Here is a 20610-nt window from a genome sequence, read left to right on the forward strand (position 1 = left end):
AGAGATGAAAAATACAATATCTGAAATATGAAATTTACTAGATGGGCCAGGCACATTGGCTCATGCCTGTAATCCCAACACTTTGGGAGGTCAAAGCAAGATGATCTCTTGAGTTTGAGACCAGCCTGAGCAATATAGCAAGACCCCCATCTCTTAAAAAAAAGGTCTTTCAAAAGTCAGCTGGGCACAGTGGTGCACACCTGTGGTTCTAACTACTTGAGAGGCTAAGGCAAGAGGATCACTTGAGCCCTGGAGTTAGAGGCTGCAGTGAGCTATAATCATGCCACTGCACTCCAGCCTGGGTAACAGAACAAGACCCCATCTCTAAAAAATAAAAATAAAAATCCCAAAGTGCTGGGATTACAAGCATAAGCCACCATACACCAGCCATAAAAAATTTTTTAAAAATAAAAAATAAAAATAAAACTCACTAGATAAATTAACCACAGAATAGACATGCAGAAGATCACTAAATCTGAAGATGCAGCAATAGAATCTATAGAAACCAAAGCACAAAGACTGGATAAAAATAAACAGAGCATCAGCAGTCAATGGAACAATATCAAGCAGTCTACATATATATAATCGGAGCCACAGAAGGTGAGGAAGGAGGGAGGAACAACAAAAATCTGAATAAGTAATGGCAGAAAAATTCTAAATTTGATAAACCTGTAAATCCATATATCCAAAAAGCTCTATGAACCTAAACCAGGATAATCATGATAATTGTTACCTAACTATGTGAATGGACTTAATGCCACTGAACTGTAAACTTTAAAATTGTTAAAATGTTCAATTCTATGTTATGTATATTTTAACATAATTAAAAATAAATAATTTATTAAAATATTACATTAGACATCAATAATAAAGAGCTTTCAGGTTAATCCTGAAGTATCTGAATTAAAACACACTTTAGTAATCTAAGAGTCAAGGAATAAACATAAGAGATAACAGAAAAGATTTTGAAGTAGTTGAAAATGAAAACACAATATATCAACATTTATAGAATGCAGTTAAAGCAGTTCTTGGAGGGAAATGCATAGCTTCAGATGCTTATAGGAAAAAAAGTCAAGTCCAAAATCAATGATAGAAGAACAAAGTAAGTAGAAAGAAAACATAATAAAAATAAGAACAAATATCAATAAAATTTAAACAAAAAACAAATTCAACAATATTCATTCATGCTAGTAATCAAGAAATGCAAATTAAAGCAATGTTGAGAAATGTTTTGCACATTACCCTAGCCAAAAATATTTTTTAAAGAACTAATTCAAGGACAAATAGAGGCCAGGTGCAGTGGCTCACTCCTGTAATCCCAGCACTTTGGGAGGCCAAGTTGTGAGGACTGCTTGAGTCCACGTGTCTGAGACCAGCCCAGGTCTGAGACCAGCCTGGGCAACATAGCAAGACCCGATCTCTACAAAATAAAAAGTAACAAAAATAGCCAGGTATGGTGGTGCTCACCTTATAGTTCCAAATACTTGGGAGACTGAAGCAGGATCACTTGAGCACAGGAGGTCAAAGCTGCAGTGAGCCATGATTACACCACTGTACTCCAGGCTGGACAACATAGTAAGACTCTGTCTCAAAAAAGAAAGAAGGAGAAGAAAGGAGAAGAGAAAGAATAGGAAGAAGAAAAGAAGATGAAGAAGACGAAGATGAAGAAGACGGAGGAGGAGGAAGAAGAGGAGTAGGAGATTAACAACAACAGGAGAGGGGAGGAGAGGGAGGAAGAGGAGGAAGAATAATAAAAAGAAAGAGAAAGAAAAGGAGAGAGAGAAAGAGGGAGGGAGGGAGGGAGAAGAGAAAATCTGAAGAACCTTATATCTATTAAAACAATTGAATTCATAATCAATTTTCCTATGAAGAAAACTCCAGGCCCAGACAGCTTCACTGGACAATTCTATCAAATATTTAAGGAAAAAATAACAATCCTACACAGACATTTTTAGAAAAGGTACTAAGAGGAGACATTTTCAAACTCCTTTGATAATGTAGCGTTATACTGACAATGAAAGCAGACAAAGACATAAGAAAACTACAAACCAGCATCTTTAATGAACACAGATGAAAAAATTCTAAATAAAATTACAGGAAATCAAATCCAACAATATCTAAAAATAATAATAATACACCATGACCAACTGGGATTGATTCTCAAATGTTAAACAAACCTTGTGGCTGGGTGCGGTGGCTCACGCCTGTAATCCCAGCACTTTGAGAGGCCAAGGTGGGTGGATCACCTGAGGTCAGGAGTTTGAGACCAGCCTGGCCAACCTGGTGAAACCCCATCTCTATTTAAAATACAAAAATTAGCCAGGCGTGGTGGTGGGCACCTGTAATCTCAGCTACTCGGGAGGCTGAGGCAGGAGAATCACTTGAACCTGGGAGGAGATTGCAGTGAGTTGAGATCACACCACTGCACTCCAGCCTGGGCAACACAGTGAGACTCCATCTCAAAACAAACAAACAAACAAACAAAAACACCTTGCATTCCTAGAATATTTCCCACAGGTGGCTTAACATTTGAAAATGAACCAATGAACAACAATCAGAATAACAAATAAAACCATGTAATCAATTAAACAGATATAAAAGAAAGCATTTGATAGTATTCAAGATCCATTCATAATATACTTTCTAACAAGTCTCATCAAACTAAGACTAGAATGAAACTTTCTTAACATGATATAAGGCTTCTATAAGAAAACTTAACAGTTAACATTGTCAGAGGCATTTGACCCAGAGCAACTCCATCTTGATTAGGGGATGGGTAAAATAAGTCTATGACTGGCTGGGCTGCATTCCCAGGAGGTAAGACATTCTTAGTCACAGGATGAGATAGGAGGTCAGCACAAGATACAGATCACAAAGACCTTGCTGATAAAACAGGATGTGGTAAAGAAGCCAGCCACAACCCACCAAAACCAACATGGCCCCAAAAGTGACCTCTGGTCATCCTCACTGCTCATTACATGCTAATTATCATGCATTAGCTACTAAAAGACACTCCTACCAGTGCCATAACAGTTTATAAATGCCATGGCAACATCTGGAAGTTACCCTATATGGTCTAAAAAGGGGAGGAACCCTTAGTTTCAGGAATTGCCCACCTCTTTCCCAGAAGTCTCATGAATAATCCACCCCTTGTAGAGCATATAATCAAGAAACAACTGTAAGTATACTCAATCGAGCAGCCCATAAGGGTGCTCTGCCTATGGAGTAGCCATCCTTTTATTCCTTTAATTTCTTAATAAATTTGCTTTTGCTTTACTCTATGGATTCGCTTCAAATTCTTTCTTGTGCAAAATCCAAGAACCCTCTCTTGGGGTCTGGATCAGGACCCCTTTCCAGAAACATCACACTTATTAGTAATAGTGAATTTTCTCCTGAAGGTCAGGAACAAGGCAAGTATATAAATTATCATCACTTCACCGTACTACAGATTCTAGCCAATGCAACAAGGCTAGAGAAATCCCAAGAAATCTACAAACAAATCTTAAAAACCAATAGAAGTGGCTGGATGAGGTGGCTTACACCTATAATCCTAGCAATTTGGGAGGCCATGACAGGAGGATCGCTTAAACTCAGGAGTTCAAGACTAGCCTGGGCAACATAGTAAGACCCTGTCTCTACAAAAAAAAAAAAAAAAAAAAAATATAGCCAGGCATAGTGGCATGCACCTATAGTCCCAGCTACTTGTGAGGCTGAGGCAGTAGGATCACTTGAGCCTAGGAGTTTGGGGCTACAGTGAGCTATGATTGTGCCACTCTTCTCCAGACCAGGTGACAAAGGAAGACTGTGTCTCTAAAAACAAAAAATAAAAAAACTAATATAAATAACAGGTGAATTTAGCAAAGTCATAGGATATAGGTTCAATATATAAAAATCAATTGTATTTCTAATACTAGCAATAGAAAATTGGATATTTAAATTTAAAAAAATATATATCGTTCACAATGTTATCCAAAAACATGAAATGTTTAACAATAAATCTAACGTAATACATGCAAGACTATATAAGAAAAATTACAGAATACTGCTGAAAGAAACTAAATAAGATATTTAATTAGAGAAGTATACTATGTTCACAAACGGGAAGACTCGATATTGTTAAGATGTCAGTTCTACACAAATTAATCAACAGAATTCAATGCAATTTCAATCAAAATTCCAACAAGGTTTTTTGTAGAAATCAGTAAGCTGATTCTATAATTTACATGGAAATGTAAAGAACCTAGGCTAGCCAGAGCAACTATGAAAGAAAAGAACAAAACTAGAAGACTTATGCTACCTGATTCTAAGACTTACTATAAAGCTACAGTAATCAAGATACTGTGGTATTTGCATAAGGATAGGTATGTAATAAATCAATAGAACAGAAGAGAAAATCCAGAAATAGGCCTCAAATATATGGTCACCTGATTTTTGACAAAGGTAACAGGTGCGGTGGCTCACGCCTATAATCCCAGCACTTTGGGCCTGGCCCAACATGGTGAAACCCCGTCTCTATCAAAAATACAAAAATTAGCCAGGTGTGGTGGTGCACACCTGTAGTCCCAGCTACTTGGGAGGCTAAGACAGGAGAATCGCTTGAACCCGGGAGGCGGGGGTTGCAGTGAGCCGAGAGGGCACCACTGCATTCCAGCCTGGGTGACAGAGCAAAATTCCTCTCAAAAAAACAACAAACAAACAAAATTGAAGACTGTCAACACCATGTGTTGGAGAAGATATCAAGTAACTGAAACTCTATATTGTTGGTGAGCATGTAAAGTGGTACAAACACTATGGCAAACAATACTGTAGTTTCCTTGAAGTTACCATGTGACCCAGTAATTCTACATCTAGGTGTTTACCTAGGAGAAATAAAAACTCATTTACACAGAGACTTGCACTTGAATGTTCATAGCAGTGTTATTCATAATACTAAAAAATAAAACTAACTCAAAGGTCCATCAACAAGTAAATAGATAAATAAATTGTAATATATCTAGAATACCACAACAGAATACCACTCAACAATAAAAAGGAGTAAATTACTTATATAAGAGCAATATGGGTGAAACTCAAAAACATCACAATGAGCAAAAGAAGCCAAACACAAAAGATTCCATGCTGTGCGACTCCAAACATATGAGACTCTAGAAAGGACAAATCTGATCTATAGTGACAGAAAGCAGGTCAGTGGTTGCCTCAGGTAGGGACAAGGGATGGAGTGACTAGAAAAGGGCAAAGGGAACTTTCTGGGGTCATGGAAGTGTTCTATATCTTGACTGCACAGTCAAAATATATAAATCTGATTGCACGGGTTCATTTGTTAGGTTCATTGAGCATTGAACTATATATTTTAAATGGATGTTTTATAATATTTGCATGTCAATTATACTTCAGTAAAGTGATTTTTAAGATCTCTCTGCGTGTGTGTGAGTGTGTGTGTGTGTGTGTGTGTGCCTTATGCACACATACACATGGAACATGGCAGTAATGCTACAATATTCCATGGCTCTGTGCAGTCCAGTGATTGGGACTGCCAAAGTTTTTCCCTGCACAAATGCAGGCAAAGATTCATTTAAGCACGAATCGTCCTCCTATACTTCAGCTAAATGAATGAAGGTGAAGTGGTACAAGACTCTACACTTTTCATTTCAACAAAGTGGTTCTACCATTAATAAACGATGTAAAACTACACTTAAGATTTTTGTCTCTCCCTTATAAAGTATGCAAAACATTTTCTGCCTCTCATACAAAGTGTCCTAAAGTGTCCTCTTTCTACCCCCAGTCAATGAATCTAGTATTCTGAGTCACAATTTTATACTGCAATCAAATCCAAGAAGCTGTCATTTTTTATTTAACATCCATGGGCTGTAGTCATGAAAAATTTACTCACTGTAATACGGTCGCATTCCTTCCATAGTCAGACTCTTAATGATATGATGCAATATTCTTAAGGACATTTTAATGCTGAAGCATGTTAAAGAAAAGTAGCATAAAATAACTCTACAGACACGTATCATTTAACTCTCCCTAGTTAAAAAAAAAAAAAGTAAACAATGCAAAACCAGAGCCAACAGTTAAATACTCACTAAAGATTAAATAATTTTAAGTAAAGACATATTTAATCATAGTTTCTTAGCACTACAATCACTCCATCAAGAATACTAGATACGAAAATTGTGGGTCATTAATCTATATTTCTAACCACCCAATACTGCTGCTCTCTTTTGGAACTCTCTTATGTCACATAATTCAAATGCACTAGTTTTTTATTATTATCTAAATATCATCTAATAAAAGACAAAAGCTCTATCAAGTGACATTTAATTTTCTACCCATATCTAAGCACTCCATGTTTTTGACAGTGACTTACAGAGTGAGGGGAGTACAATTTGTGTTCACCCTGAGGGATACAGCCTAGCCCCATATCATCTTAGAACAAGGCCCCAAAGCAAATATGCATTTATAGCAAGCTGAGCATGAACCTTCTCTAAAAATACGTTTTAACCATGAGCAAAGAAATAATCAATTCATTCTGGTATCTCAGGGTGTTGAGGAAGTATGAGGTAGGGTAAGCGGAGAGACCTTCCAGCCCAGTATCAAACCAACATGGCAATCTCTGAACAATAAGGCAAGCCCAGCGTCTCCCACACCATTTAAAGTTACATTTTTTTTTAATCTAACATCACCGCAAATCATCAGTTATAAAGCTCAAAGTCACACTGGTTTGCTAGCTTTCACAAAGGGCAGCTTTACTGACATTAACAGCACCATTTCTTACTACCTATGCATCTGTCAAACCATCTGAGCAAATAGCCGAGAGGCAGTGTGCCAGGCAGGCTCCTGGCAGATGGATGTGGCTGGAAGCATTCAGCAGATCAGTTTGGTGGTGAATGGTAAAACTGCCATTTGGAAATTTGAATTTCTGCCTAAACACCACCTATCAATCCAGCATTATTAGAGTTTAAAGTTTTCCAAGAAGGCCATTTTTCTCATTGGCTCATAAACATGTTTCCTTACCCCCATGTCAGTCATGATGCTCCCCTACCTGTGATGGCTCTTTTATTCACATCCAAATCCTACCAATCCTTCAGGGCTTGTTCAAGTCTCACATCCTTTAAGAGGACTTCACCTGACTTTACCACTACAATAAGTTTTGTTAATAGTAGTCCAAATACCATGTTTGAAAACTATTTTAATGTTTCCTCCAAATTCTAACACCTCTAAATTCTATTTTTTTCTTTTTTCCTTTTTTTTTTCTGAGATGGAGTCTCGCTCTGTCACCCAGGCTGGAGTGCAGTGGCACAATCTCAGCTCACTGCAGCCTCTGCCTCCTGGGTTCAAGAAATTCTCCTGCCCCAGCCTCCCGAGTAGCTGGGATTACAGGCACCCACCACCACACCCAGCTAATTTTTTATATTGTTAGGAGAGATGGGGTTTCACCATGTTGGCCAGGCTGGTCTCAAACTTCTGACCTCAGGTGATCTACCCGCCTCAGCCTCCCAAAGTGCTGGGTTTACATGTGTGAGCCACCATGCCTGACCTCTAAATTCTAATTATTGAGCACACTATTATCGTCTATTGATCAGTCTGGTTTTCTGTACATTCATCTTATTATATTTAACGGCTCTAAGTTTCTTGAGGGCAACTATCAGGTCCTTCTTTTTCACTTACTCATTCAACTAACCTTTAGTAAATGTCTACTGCTGCCAGGCCCTGTGTTAAACATCACGAATGTAAAAAATAAAAACAGTTCTCAAAGGATTTGGATTCTCTCCTTTTTAAGTCTATCTTAATTCTTTGGTACTCATTACAATGCCTAAAGTTAATACATAATGATTAATCAACTCTTTGCCAATTAATTGAACAAAAACATCTTTAAATTTTAAAATACATAACAACTATATTCTGTAGTTTAGATCCCTTTTCAAAAGAAGAGCTATGTGGTTATATACTTTTTACAGTTGAGACATTTGCAAAACAAAAAATGTGCTTGATTTGCTAACTGGAAGAGATAAGTCACTGTAAAATTCATGGTCTTCAATGTTTTTCTTCAATCTAAAGATTGGAGATCACCGATTTCACAAAATACAATTGTAAATTATTATATCATACCTTAAATCTCCAAACTTCTAAATTGAAAAGTCAAAGCTTTTAAGTTTCTTCTGCTCACAATCAAATAAGATCTGTACTTTAATTCCCAACAATTTTAGTCCAGTGAGGGTTGTGATCAATCCATTTTAAGATCAATGATAACCATTTTCTCTATGACTGTTTAGTGAAAAAATATCTTCTAGTGATGAGATGCAACAGTCTAACAGATAACATTTGCCATTTTCAAAGAGGTACTCCTCCCTACATCCCTGAAAAAAGAGATAAATGGTATTATTGACATTTTGTAGAAGTAGATCTTAAATTCTTTAAAAGAATTTTTTAGGGACAGAGACCCATAATTTCAGAATTGTGGCTACAATTCATTTTGAAATTTTAGCCAAAGCAGTTTAAGATCCCATTTCCCCTTGAAAGCATAAAATGTCAGTAAGGTTTATCTACATTACTATGGTTTCATTATCCTCATTCAAGCTACAAATCTTTAAAGACAAGACTATTTTAGTTTATTTCATCAAACACAAGAATCCTAAATGCCTACTTAAATAACTCAGTGGTCAGGGATTAACTGTAACTGCAATATACTATCCCTGTAACCATCACTGTTAAAGACTAATCAAGTATTCATGCTCTACTTCTATCAGGAGTGTGCGTCTATCATTTGTATCAGTAGCAAAGCTAATATAAAAAATTATCTCCAATGTTACTTTGCTCTACAAAAAACTATAAAAAGAGAAAAATGAAACATTAAAAAGTACCATAAATTCTATTTTATAGTATAATGACATAAATGCGAAGGTTTAATAGACTAGCACTGCAGCGAAACATTTGATAAGTCTTGACAGAATTTTATCTACTGTTCCAGAATCAAAAAATAAAAATTAAAAACTAGAAAAAAATTTGAATGGAGTTATTTTAAGTGATTTCCAAGGACTCACATAAACTTAAGGCAAAGGGGGTGGAAAAAGATATTCCATGCAAACGGACACCAAAAGCAAGCAGGAACAACTATTCTTATATCAGACAAAGCAAACTTTAAAGCAATAGCAGTTAAAAAAGACAAAGAGGGACATTATATAATGATAAAAGGAATAGTTTAACAGGAAAATATCACAATTCTAAATATACATGCACCTAACACTGGAGCCCCCAAATTTATAAAACAATTACTACTAGACCTAAGAAATGAGATAGACAGCAACACAATAATAGTGAGGGCCTTTACTACTCCAGGAGATTGATAAATCCCTGGAAATATACAACCCTCCTAGATTAAACCGGGAAGATACAGAATCTCGGGACAGACCAATAACAAGCAGCAAGATTGAAATGGTAATTTTAAAATTGTAAACAAAAAAAAGTCCAGCACCAGGCAGATTCACAGCTAAATTCTATTAGACACTCAAAGAAGAATTGCTACCAATCCTATTGACACTATTCCAAAAGATAGAGAAAGAGGGAATCCTTCCTAAATCATTCTATGAAGCCAGTATAACCCTAATATCAAAACCGGGGAAGGACACAGCAAAAAAAAGAAAACTACAGACCAATATCCCTGATGAAAATAGATGCAAAAATCCTCAACAAAATACTAGCAAACCAAATCTAACAGCATATCAAAAAGATAATCCACCATGACCAAGTGGGTTTCATACCAGGGATGAGGATGGTTTAACATATATAAGTCAATAAATGTGTTATACCACATAAACAGAGTTGAAAGCAAAAATCACACGATCATCTCAATAGATGCAGAAAAAGTATCTGATAAAATCCAGCATCTCTTTATGACTAAAACCACCCTCAGCAAAATCAGCATAGAAGGGACATAACTTAATGTAATAAAAGCCATCTTCGACAAACCCACAGCCAACATTATACTTAACAAGGAAAAGTTGAAAGCATTCCCCCTGTGAACTGGAACAAGAAAGGATGCCCACTTTCACCACTTCTATTCAACATAGTACTGGAAGTCCTAGCAAGAGCAATCAGACAACAGAAAAAAATAAAGCACATCCAAATCAGTAAGAAGGAAGTCAAACTGTCACTGTTTGCTGACGATATGATCATATACCTAGAGAACCCTAAAGATTCATCCAAAAAGCTCCTAAAACTGGTAAATGAATTCAGCAAAGTTTTAGGATACAAAATTAATACACACAAATCAGTAGCTCTGCTATACACCAACAGCAACTAAGCTGAGTATCAAATCAAAAACTCAACCCCCTTCACGATAACCACAAAAAAAAATAAAATACCTAGGAATATACCTAACCAAGGAGGTGAAAGACCTCTACAAGGAAAACTACAAAATACTGCTGAAAGAAATCACAGATGACACAAACAAATGGAAACACAACCCATGCTCATGGATGAGTAGAATCAATATTGCGAAAATGACTATCTTGCCAAAAGCAATCTACAAATTCAACGCAATTCCCATCAAAATATCACCATAAATCTTCACAGAACTAGAAAAAAAATCCTAAAATTCATATGGAACCAAAAAAGAGCCCGCATAGCCACGTAAGACTAAGCAAAAAGAACAAATCTAGAAGTATCACATTACTTACTTCAAAGTATACTATAAAGCCATAGTCACCAAAACAGCATGGTACTGGTATAAAAATAGGCACATAGACCAATGAAACAGAGTGGAGAACCCAAAAAGAAACCCAAATACTTACAGCTAACTGTTCTTTGGCAAAGTAAACAAAAACATAAAGTGGGGAAAGGACAACCTATTCAACAAAAGGTGCTGGGACAACTGGCAAGCCACATGTAGAAGAAAGAAGCAAGATCCTCATCTCTCACCTTATACAAAAATCAACTCAAGATGGATCAAAGACTTAAATCTAAGATCTGAAACCGTAAAGATTCTAGAAGACAACATTGGAAAAACCCTTCTAGACACTGGCTTAGGCAAACACTTCATGACCAAGAACCCAAACACAAATGCATCAACAAAATAAGATACATTGATGGGACTTAATTAAACTTAAAAGCTTCTGCACAGCAGAAGAAATAATCAGCAGAGGTCTGGCACAGTCACTCACACCTGTAATCCCAGCACTTTTGGAGGCTGAGGCAAGTGGATCACTTGAGGTCAGGAGTTCGAAACCAGCCTGGCCAACATGGTAAAACCCCGTCTCTACTAAAAATACAAAAATTAACCGGGTGTGGTGGCACACACCTGTCATCCCAGCTACTAGGGAGGCTGAGGCAGGAGAATCACTTGAACCCGGGAAGCGGAGGTTGCTGTGAGCCAAGATTGTACCACTCTACTCCAGCCTGGGTGACAGAGTGAGACTCCATCTTTTAAAAGGAAAAAAAAAGAAAGAAATAATCAGCAAAGTTAACAGACAATCCACGGAGTGAGAAAAAGTCTTCACAATCTATATATCCAACAAAGGACTAATATTCAGAATCTATGAAGAACTCAAACAAATCAGCAAGAAAAAAAAAATCCCATCAAAAAGTGGGCTAAAGACATTAATAGACAATTCTCAAAAGAAGATATACAAATGGCCAACAAGCATATGGAAAAATGCTCAACATCACTAATTATCAGGGAAATGCAAATCAAAACCACAATGTAATACCACCTCACTCCTGCAAGAATAGCCATAATGAAAAAATAATAGATGCTGGCATGGATGTAGTGAAAAGGGACCACTTTTACACTGTTGGTGGGAATGTAAACCAGTACAATCACTAGGGAAAACAATGTGGAGAGTCATTAAAAAACTAAAAGTAGATCTACCATTTGATCCAGCAATCCCATTACTAGTTATCTACCCAGAGGAAAAGAAGTCATTAAGCAAAAAGATACTTGCACACCTATGTTTACAGCAGCACAATTTCCAATTGCAAAAATACGGAACCAGCCCAAATGCCCATCAATCAATGAGCAGATAAAGAAAATGTGGTATATTTTATACCATGGAATACTACTCAGCCATAAAAAGGAATGAAATAATGGCATTTGCAGCAATCTGAATGGAATTGGAGAATATTATTCCAGGTGAAGTAACTCAGGAATGGAAAACCAAACATTGTATGTTCTACTCATATGTGGGAGCTAAGCTATGAGGACACAAAGGCATAAGAATGATACACTGGACTTTGGGGATTACAGGGAAAGGGTGGAGGATGCCGAGGGATAAAAGACTACACTTTGGGCACACTGCTCGGGCGATGGGTGCACCAAAATCTCAGAAATCGCCACTAAAGTACTTATTAATGTAAACAAACACCAACTGTTCCCCAAAAACCTATTGAAATAAATTTTTAAATGCAATATTTTAGTTATGTCTTTTTTAATCCCACAAATTAGATGTTACTCTTTTATATAGATAATTCTTCTTTACATTTATCCACGTTTACTAATTTTGTTGCTCATCATCATATATCAGACTTTTCTGAGATCATTTTCCTTCGCCATAAAATATACCCTCTAGTGAAGGGTTCATGGCAAACTCAGTTTGGGTTTATTTAAAAAAAAAATGTCCTATTTTTCAGCTGGGCACAGTGGCTCATGCCTGTAATCCCAGCACTTTGGGAGGCCAAGGCAGGTGGATCACATGAGTTCACGAGTTTGAGACCAGCCTGGCCAACATAGTAAAACCCTGTCTCTACTAAAAATACAAAAATTAGCTGGGCATGGTGGCACATCTTGTAGTCCCAGCTACTCAGGGGGCTGAGGCAGGAGAATCACTTGAACTCGGGAGGCAGAGGTTGCAGTGAGCCAAGATCGCACCACTGCACCCCAGCCTGGGCAACAGAGCAAGACTCTTTCTCAAAAAAAAGCCCTATTTCTCTTTCATTCTTAAAAGATCATGTTTCTAAATATATAACACTAGGCCAACTGATACTTTCCTCCACACTATGCATGCAGATACTAGTCTCTAGTTTCCACTTTTGCTATTGAGAAATCTAACATCAGTCCAAGTGTTATTACTCTCTAAGTAATCCATCTTTTCTTTCTGGTTACTTTTAAGATTTTTCTCATTGTCTTTGATGTTCTTTAGTATATTAGGTATCTAATGCTGCATGAGAAGTTATCCCCAAAACATAGTGGCTTAAAACAATAAACATTTATTATCCCACAGTTCTATGGTTCAAGAACTCAGAAGCAGCTTAGCTGGCTGATTCTGGCTCAAGGTATTTTATGAGGCTGCAGCTGAGATGCTAGCTAGAGCTATAATCATCTGAAGGGCTGGCCAGGGCAGAAGGATACACTTCCAAGGTAGCTCACTCATGCTTCATAAGCTGATGCTGGTTATTGGCAGGAGGGCTCAATTCTTCTCCAGTCAGGCTTTTCCAAGGGTTGCCTGAGTGACCTCATAACATGGTGACTGGCTTCATCCAGAGTGAGTGATCCAAGAATGGGCAAGGTGGAAGCCACAATGCCTTTCATGACTTAACCTCCAACGTCACACTCCTTCATTTGCACAATACCCTATTAGTTATGAAAGTCAGTCCCATTAAGTGTGAGTGAGGACAATATAAGGGTGTGAAAGAAAGAATCATTCTGGATCATCTTGGAGGCTGGCTACCAGACACAGTTTCACCTACAATATCTTCAGGTGTGGGTTTAATTATTCTGCTTTGTAAAAGTTGAGCTTTTCTATATCTATAAATTCAAGTCTTTCAATAATTTTAGAAAATTTTCAGCCATTATCTCTTCCAATATTGTCTCTCCTGCATTTTCTTGTCTTGCTTTCTGGGATTCTGACTAGAGACCTGTATTAAACCTTCATATTCCATTTCTCTTAACCTCTCCGTCATATATTCCATTTCTCTGCCTCTGTGCTACATTCTATGTGATTTCTCCAAACCATCTTCTAGTTCACTAATTCTCTCTGAAGCTCGGTTTAATCTGCTATTTAACCAACCTGGAGGTTTTTATTCCAACAACTACATTTTTCATGTACAGACATTCTATTTGGTTCATTTTCAAATCTTCTTGGTCATATTTGATACTCTCTTGCTGCTCGCTCATTTTTGTGAGTTCCTATCTTGTATCTTTAATATTTTATGCATAATTATTTAATATTCTATATCCGATCCCTTCAATATCTTAAGTTCTTGGGGTCTGTTGTATTTTTCGGCCAACTCTTTAATAATGATTTGTTTCCTTCTGTATTTGATCATCTTGGACTGTGACTTCAAATCTAGTTGATCTTAAACAGAGAATCCTAGGTGGTAAATGAAGAAAGTTTTCCTTCAGAGAGAGAATTTATATTTGCTTCTTCCAGGAACTATGGGCTCTATCAATCTTCTCTGGCTCCCTTCAAGTGTCCCTGGCTTAAGGCTAGAATTTCATATTCAGCTTTCTTATCTTGTTACCTACCTAAGGCTTAGACTCCCACTGCCATGCTGATATAAACATTTACCTCCAAGGCTACCTTTCATGATCATTTTTTACTGTTCCAGTCTTAGTTCATAATTTTTAGCTGTAATTTTGTCATCGTTTTTACTTTGATTTTTTTACTTTTGATAAAATTGTATAATTTCACTTAATTTCTACAAGTCCAGCAATGCATTCGTCAGTGGTTTGTTGTGAAAGGTTCCTATAACCTAACTTGTCTGTTATTCTTCTGAAGGTGAAATACTCAAATCCTTTCCTTATCTATGCTCATCTTTTACTTGATAAATAATTCCAGAGGAACTATCATGGACTAATTTAACATTTATCATAAGTAATTTGTTATTCAGAGTTCATTTACATGGTAAGATGTAAACTGTCACCAAGAAACCAAAACTGTTGGGGTATTTTTGTCAAGTAGTACCTCACTGATGTGCATAAAGTGAGGATTCAGCATGTCAAAAATATTGGCCAGGCGCAGTGGCTAATGCCTGTAATCCCAGTACTTTGGGAGGCAGAGGCAGGTGGATCACCTGAGGTCAGGAGTTCAAGACCAGCCTGACCAACATGGTGCAACCCTGTCTCTACTAAAAATACAAAATATTAACTGGGCATGGTGGCGCATGCCTGTAATTCCAGCTACTTGGGATGCCGAGGCAGGAGAATCGCTTGAACCCGGGAGGCGGAGGTTGCAGTGAGCTGAGATCGCACCATTGCACTCCAGCCTGGGCAACAAGAGTGAAACTCCATCTCAAAAAAATAAAAAAGAAAAAAAGAAAGAAAGATATATTGCAAATACTTAATAATAGATTATCCTAAAGAATTTCCGTTTCTGGCCGGGCACAGCGGCTCACGCCTGTAATCCCAGCACTTTGGGAGGCCAAGGCAGGCGGATCACCTGAGGTCAGGAGATCGAGACCAGCCTGGCCAACATGGCAAAACCCTGTCTCTACTAAAAGTACAAAAATTAGCTGGGCATGGTGGCGGGCACCTGTAATCCCAGCTACTCAGGAGGCTAAGGCAGGAGAATAGCTTGAACCCGGGAGGTGGGGATTGCAGTGAGCAGAGATCACACCACTGCGCTCCAGCCTGGGCAACAAAAGCGAGACTCCATCTCAAAAAAAAAAAAAAAGAGAGAATTTCAGTTTATTTATTTCCAAGTGAATGATGACCCAAAAAGAGCTGATATGTAGAGGGCCTGCTCAAAAATGACTGCTTGAAAATGGTTCACATGATTTCATTAATCATGCATGCCCCTAGATATCTTTATCTTATCCATATGCTTAGAAACAGTTTTTCTACAAAGATCAATTGATATGCCCTAATCCAAAATGTTGGTTAAAATGTCATTAGTTTCACTTAGCCAAACTTGTATAACCAAGATCAGTTCAAATAATACTAAAAACCTCAGTCTCCAAAGAATCCGAAGGTACTCCAGCCACAGTAACTTCAGTTTTTTGTTTGCTCATTCAAGTAGTATAGTTTTTAAAGTTCAATCATTTATAAAGTTAAACTTAAGACCTATAACATTCAGCCCATACCCAATTACCAAGTCTACTAATTCTGCCTGCTGAATTTATCTACCACACTCCATCCCAACTGCCACCACCCCGGCCTAAGACAATATTTATCATCTCTCCCCTAAGTAGGGCAACAGCATCTATTTCCCCACCTACAGTCTTGCCTCTCTGTAGTCCATCATCCATACTATAACCAAAGTGGTCTTTCTTCAGGACATAATCTTAGTATTTGACACAATGGGTCATTCCCTCCTTCACTTAGCTTCTAGGATATCACGTTCTCCAGTTTTTTCTCTTACCACATTGGCTGCTCCTCCTCAGGCTCCTTTGCTGATCTCCCCATCTTTTCCTAAATTCTGAATGTTGAAGTGCCACAAGACTCAGTCCTCAGTCTTCTCTCTTCTATACAAACACTTTCTAAGTATCTCATCAAGTTTTATTATGGCTTTAACTACCACCTATGTGCTGGCAAATCTCAGATTTATAGCTTGAGCCCTGATCTCTCCCATGGGCCCGAATACCTATTTGTCTTCTCCAATTGGATGTCTAAGAGGAATCTCAAATTTAATATCTAAAACAGAACTCTTGGCTTTGTATTACTCCCCTCCAAAAAAAGAATTTCTTCTTCATTCCTTCCTGTCTCAGAACTGGCATCAGCATTCACCCAGCAGCACAGGTTAAGGACCTCTGAGTCATCCTTGATTTGTCTCTTTCTTTCACAACCCAAATTCAAATCCATCCAAATCCTACTTGATGCTATCTGGAAAACATATCCTAATCCACCTGTTTTTACCACCTCAACAGTTATCACCCTAGTCTAAGTTATCATTTCTTTCCTGGATTGTAGCAACAGCGCTCTAATTGATCTTCCTGCTTCTAGCCTTACCCACTTTGTACTTTTCTCTGCCAGCCACCAGAATGACCTTTCCAAAACATAAGTCACTTTGGTTCTCTGCTCAAAACTTTCCAATGGCTTCCAATCATATTTAAAATAAAATCCAACATCTTATCATGGCTTACAAGGTCCTGTAACTTATGACTTGGGCCCTCCTACCTCTCTGACCTCATCTCTTATCTCTCTTCTCACTCACAAACTTTCTGCAGTTTTTCCCATACATCATCATTCCCACCCAAGGAACTGTCTGTTTTCTCTTCTGGGGACATGCTTTCCCCAGATCTTCATATGACTTCATATGACATTCAGGTCTCCACTCAAATGTTACCTAATTAAAGAGGCCTTCTCAGATGACCTCCTCAGGGTGAACTTCCCTGACAGTTCTACCTAAAATTGCTACCTCTCCTTCATTTTCTTTTTCTTTTTTTTTTTTGTTTGTTTGTTTGTTTGAGACAGAGTTTCGCTCTGTCACCCAGGCTGGAGTGCAGTGGCATGTCTTGGCTCACTCCAACCTCCTCCTCCTAGGTTCAAGTGATTCTCCTGCCTTAGCCTCCCAAGTAGCTGGGACAACAGGCACCCGCCACCATGCCCAGCTAATTTTTGTAATTTTAGTAGAGATGGGGTTTCACCATGTTGGCCAGGCTGGTCTCGAACTCCTGACCTCAAGTGATCTGCCCACCTCGGCCTCCCAATGTGCTGGGATTACAGGCATGAGCCACCATGCCTGGCCTCTCTCCTTCATTTTCTAACTCCTTACGTTACTTTGTTTCTTCTATAGCACTTAAGGTTACTGAAAATATACTGTATATTTATTTGTCTGTTTCCTGCATAGAATGAAAATTGCAGAAGGCAGGGACTCTGTTATGATCACTTCTAGATCCCGTGTCTAGAACAGCACTTGACATGCGGTAGGTATTTAATAGATATAATGTCATTCCCCTGTGAAAACCCCCTCAACAGTTCCCCATCGCCTCTTAGGTAAATTCCAACCTATTTAACATGAATTATAAAACCCATTGTGATATGGTTCCTGCCTCAACTGGAACCACTGTCTTCACACTCTCAATGCTAAGCCTGGAACACTCTTCCATATCCTTTCCTCCTCATACCTAGCTAACCCTTACTTATTCTTTCAACTCTCGTCTTAAATAGTACTTCAGAAAGGCTTTTTTTTAATCACTCAACTAGGTTAACTATGATTAATCCCCTTGCCATATTTTCTTATGGTAGTTTGTCTTTTCTCTATCATAAAGTATTAGTTTTGTAATTACTCAGTATGTTGGCCCTGACAAAATACATATTCCTTGAAGGCAGTGACTATGTCTGATTTGTATACCATTTTATCTCTACTATCTAACACAGTATTTAACACATATGGCATACTCAAATACTTATGGAATTCCCAAGTGAATTATGAAAATTTACACTCACACAAAAAGGTGAATTAGACACTTAGATCACCTTTAAAATACTAAAGCATAGTAATTAAGTACTTTGAATATAAGTAATGAGGAAAAAAATTGCATGGAAAACAAAATTATGTAGTACATGGAGAAGAGAATAAAAAATATAACCACTCTCTTTCAGGCTAATGAAAAATGGCTTCCTAGAGGATTAGCCATAGCAATGCTTTCAATTTCTCCATTATAGATGCTTTCAATTTCTCCATTATAGATGTATAAAAATATAGGTGTTTGAGCAAAACAAAAGTTATTTTTCTGTTTCTGATGTGTAAAGGTGAGTTTTAGAGACACTGTCATGAAGACTAGCTGGTGCTGGTATTTCTGAGAGGACAAGGTAAGGCTGGGTCCAAGGACAGTAAAATACAGAGTCTCAAACCAATTGCCACTGCCAGGGTGAAGAACCACCATAGAAGTGAAACCAACACACAATAAGTAAACAAGAATGAGCATGTACCTTCTCCTACTTTTTGACTTCATTATCTAAGCACCTTGTACTGGTAGAAGGGAGCAGCTGAAAAAAAAAGAAATGTAGTTTGTCCAGTCCCACACCAGTAACATAAAGAGAATAGAAGGGTAGGTTTGGAGCTGACAAACAATAGCTAAACAACCAGCTCACAAATCTTACCATCAAAAATTGCCAAAAGCACAAAAGAAGTCTTGCCTTCTGACATGAAAGTCAATTACTTCATCAGAGGAAGGGTTTTCAAGTGTTTTAAGGTAGACAGAAATGGGCCAGCACAGTGGCTCATGCCTGTAATCTCAGCATTTTGGGAGGCTGAGGCAGATGGAACACTTGAGTTCAGGAGTTTGATACCAGCCTGGGCAACATAGCAAAACCCTGTCTCTACAAAAAATACAAATATTTGCCAGGTGTGGTGGCGTGTACCTGTAGTCCCAGCTACTTAGGAGGGTGAGGCGGGAGGATCGCTTGAGCTCAAGAGGCAGAGGTTGCAGTGACCTGAGATGGAGCCACTGCACTCCAACCTGGGTGACAGGGCCAGACTCTGACTCAAAATAATAAGAAGAAGAATAAGATAGACAAAATCTACAAAAATAGAATCTACAGAAATATTTTAAACTAAAATTTTTATTTTATTATTATTAAAGTTTTAGGGTACATGTGCACAATGTGCAGGTTAGTTACATATGTATACATGTGCCATGCTGGTGTGCTGCACCCATTAACTCGTCATTTAGCATTAGGTATATCTCCTAAAGCTATCCTTCCCCCCTCCCCCCACCCCACAACAGTCCCCAGAGTGTGATGTTCCCCTTCCTGTGTCCATGTGTTCTCATTGTTCAATTCCCACCTATGAGTGAGAATATGCGGTGTTAAACTAAAATTTTTTTAAAGTTTTTTGCTCAATGACCTTACATTGAAAATGTATATTTGTCATCCCTTTCTTACTGCCACAGACAATGTCAATGATGCTATGAACTTGCTAAAGATAACCTGATTGACTTGAGGAAAGAGAAATTAATACAAAATAAATTTAAATCAAAAGTCTTCTAAATTTCTTGGATTCCTTCATATAAGGTAAGTAATTCTTGGCAAAGCAAATAAGAACTGCAGTGATTTGCTGTGCAACCATATACTTGTGTGAATCAATTGTAAGAACTGCTTAATAATTCTTATAATCAAAACCAAAGATTAATCCAAAGAAAATAAACAAACAGCAACAAGCACATGAAATGATGTTCAACATCATTAGTTGATTTGCATCAATCAATGCAAATCAAAACCACAATAAGGTACCACCTTACACCTACTAGACTGACTATAATTTTAAAAATGGAAAATAAAAAGTGTTGGTTATGGAGAAATTGGAACCCTTGTAGATTGCTGGTGGGATGTAAAATGATGCAACTGCTGTAGAAAAAAGTTTGACAGTTCCCCAAAGAGTCAAACATAGAATTACTATATGAGTCAGCAATTCCACGCCTAGATATATACCCAAAAGAAGTGAAACTCAAACAAATACATGTACATACATGTTTATGACAGCATTATTATTCACAATAGCCAAAAGGTGAAAACAGCCCAACTGTCCATCAGCGAATGAATGGATAAATGAATTGTAATATACACATACAAAGAAATATTATTCAGCAATAAAAAGGAATGTAGTACACTATAATGTACATGAACCTCCAAAACATTACACTAAGTGCAAGAAACCAGATACAAATAATCACATATTACATGACTCTGTTTATATTAAATACCCAGAATAGGTAAATCTACAGAATGTAGAT

General features: G+C 37.6%; 1 protein-coding gene and 1 long non-coding RNA gene across 5 annotated transcripts in view; one reads left to right on the forward strand and one right to left on the reverse strand.

Annotated features, from left to right (window-relative positions):
* The window catches only part of TTC28 (tetratricopeptide repeat domain 28), a 741686-nt gene that overhangs the window by 606997 nt on the left and 114079 nt on the right, over nucleotides 1-20610 (reverse strand). The gene's annotated exons all lie outside the window — the stretch shown is intronic.
* Nucleotides 1-20610, forward strand: part of LOC129052726 (uncharacterized) — a 41723-nt gene that overhangs the window by 19331 nt on the left and 1782 nt on the right. The window contains exons 2-3 of the long non-coding RNA XR_010139505.1: nucleotides 17724-17799; nucleotides 19771-19891. This is a non-coding gene — a long non-coding RNA (uncharacterized LOC129052726). The remainder of the gene's footprint in view (nucleotides 1-17723; nucleotides 17800-19770; nucleotides 19892-20610) is intronic.

Source organism: Pongo abelii, chromosome 23 (assembly GCF_028885655.2).
Source record: "Pongo abelii isolate AG06213 chromosome 23, NHGRI_mPonAbe1-v2.0_pri, whole genome shotgun sequence".
Lineage (NCBI taxonomy): Eukaryota > Metazoa > Chordata > Mammalia > Primates > Hominidae > Pongo > Pongo abelii.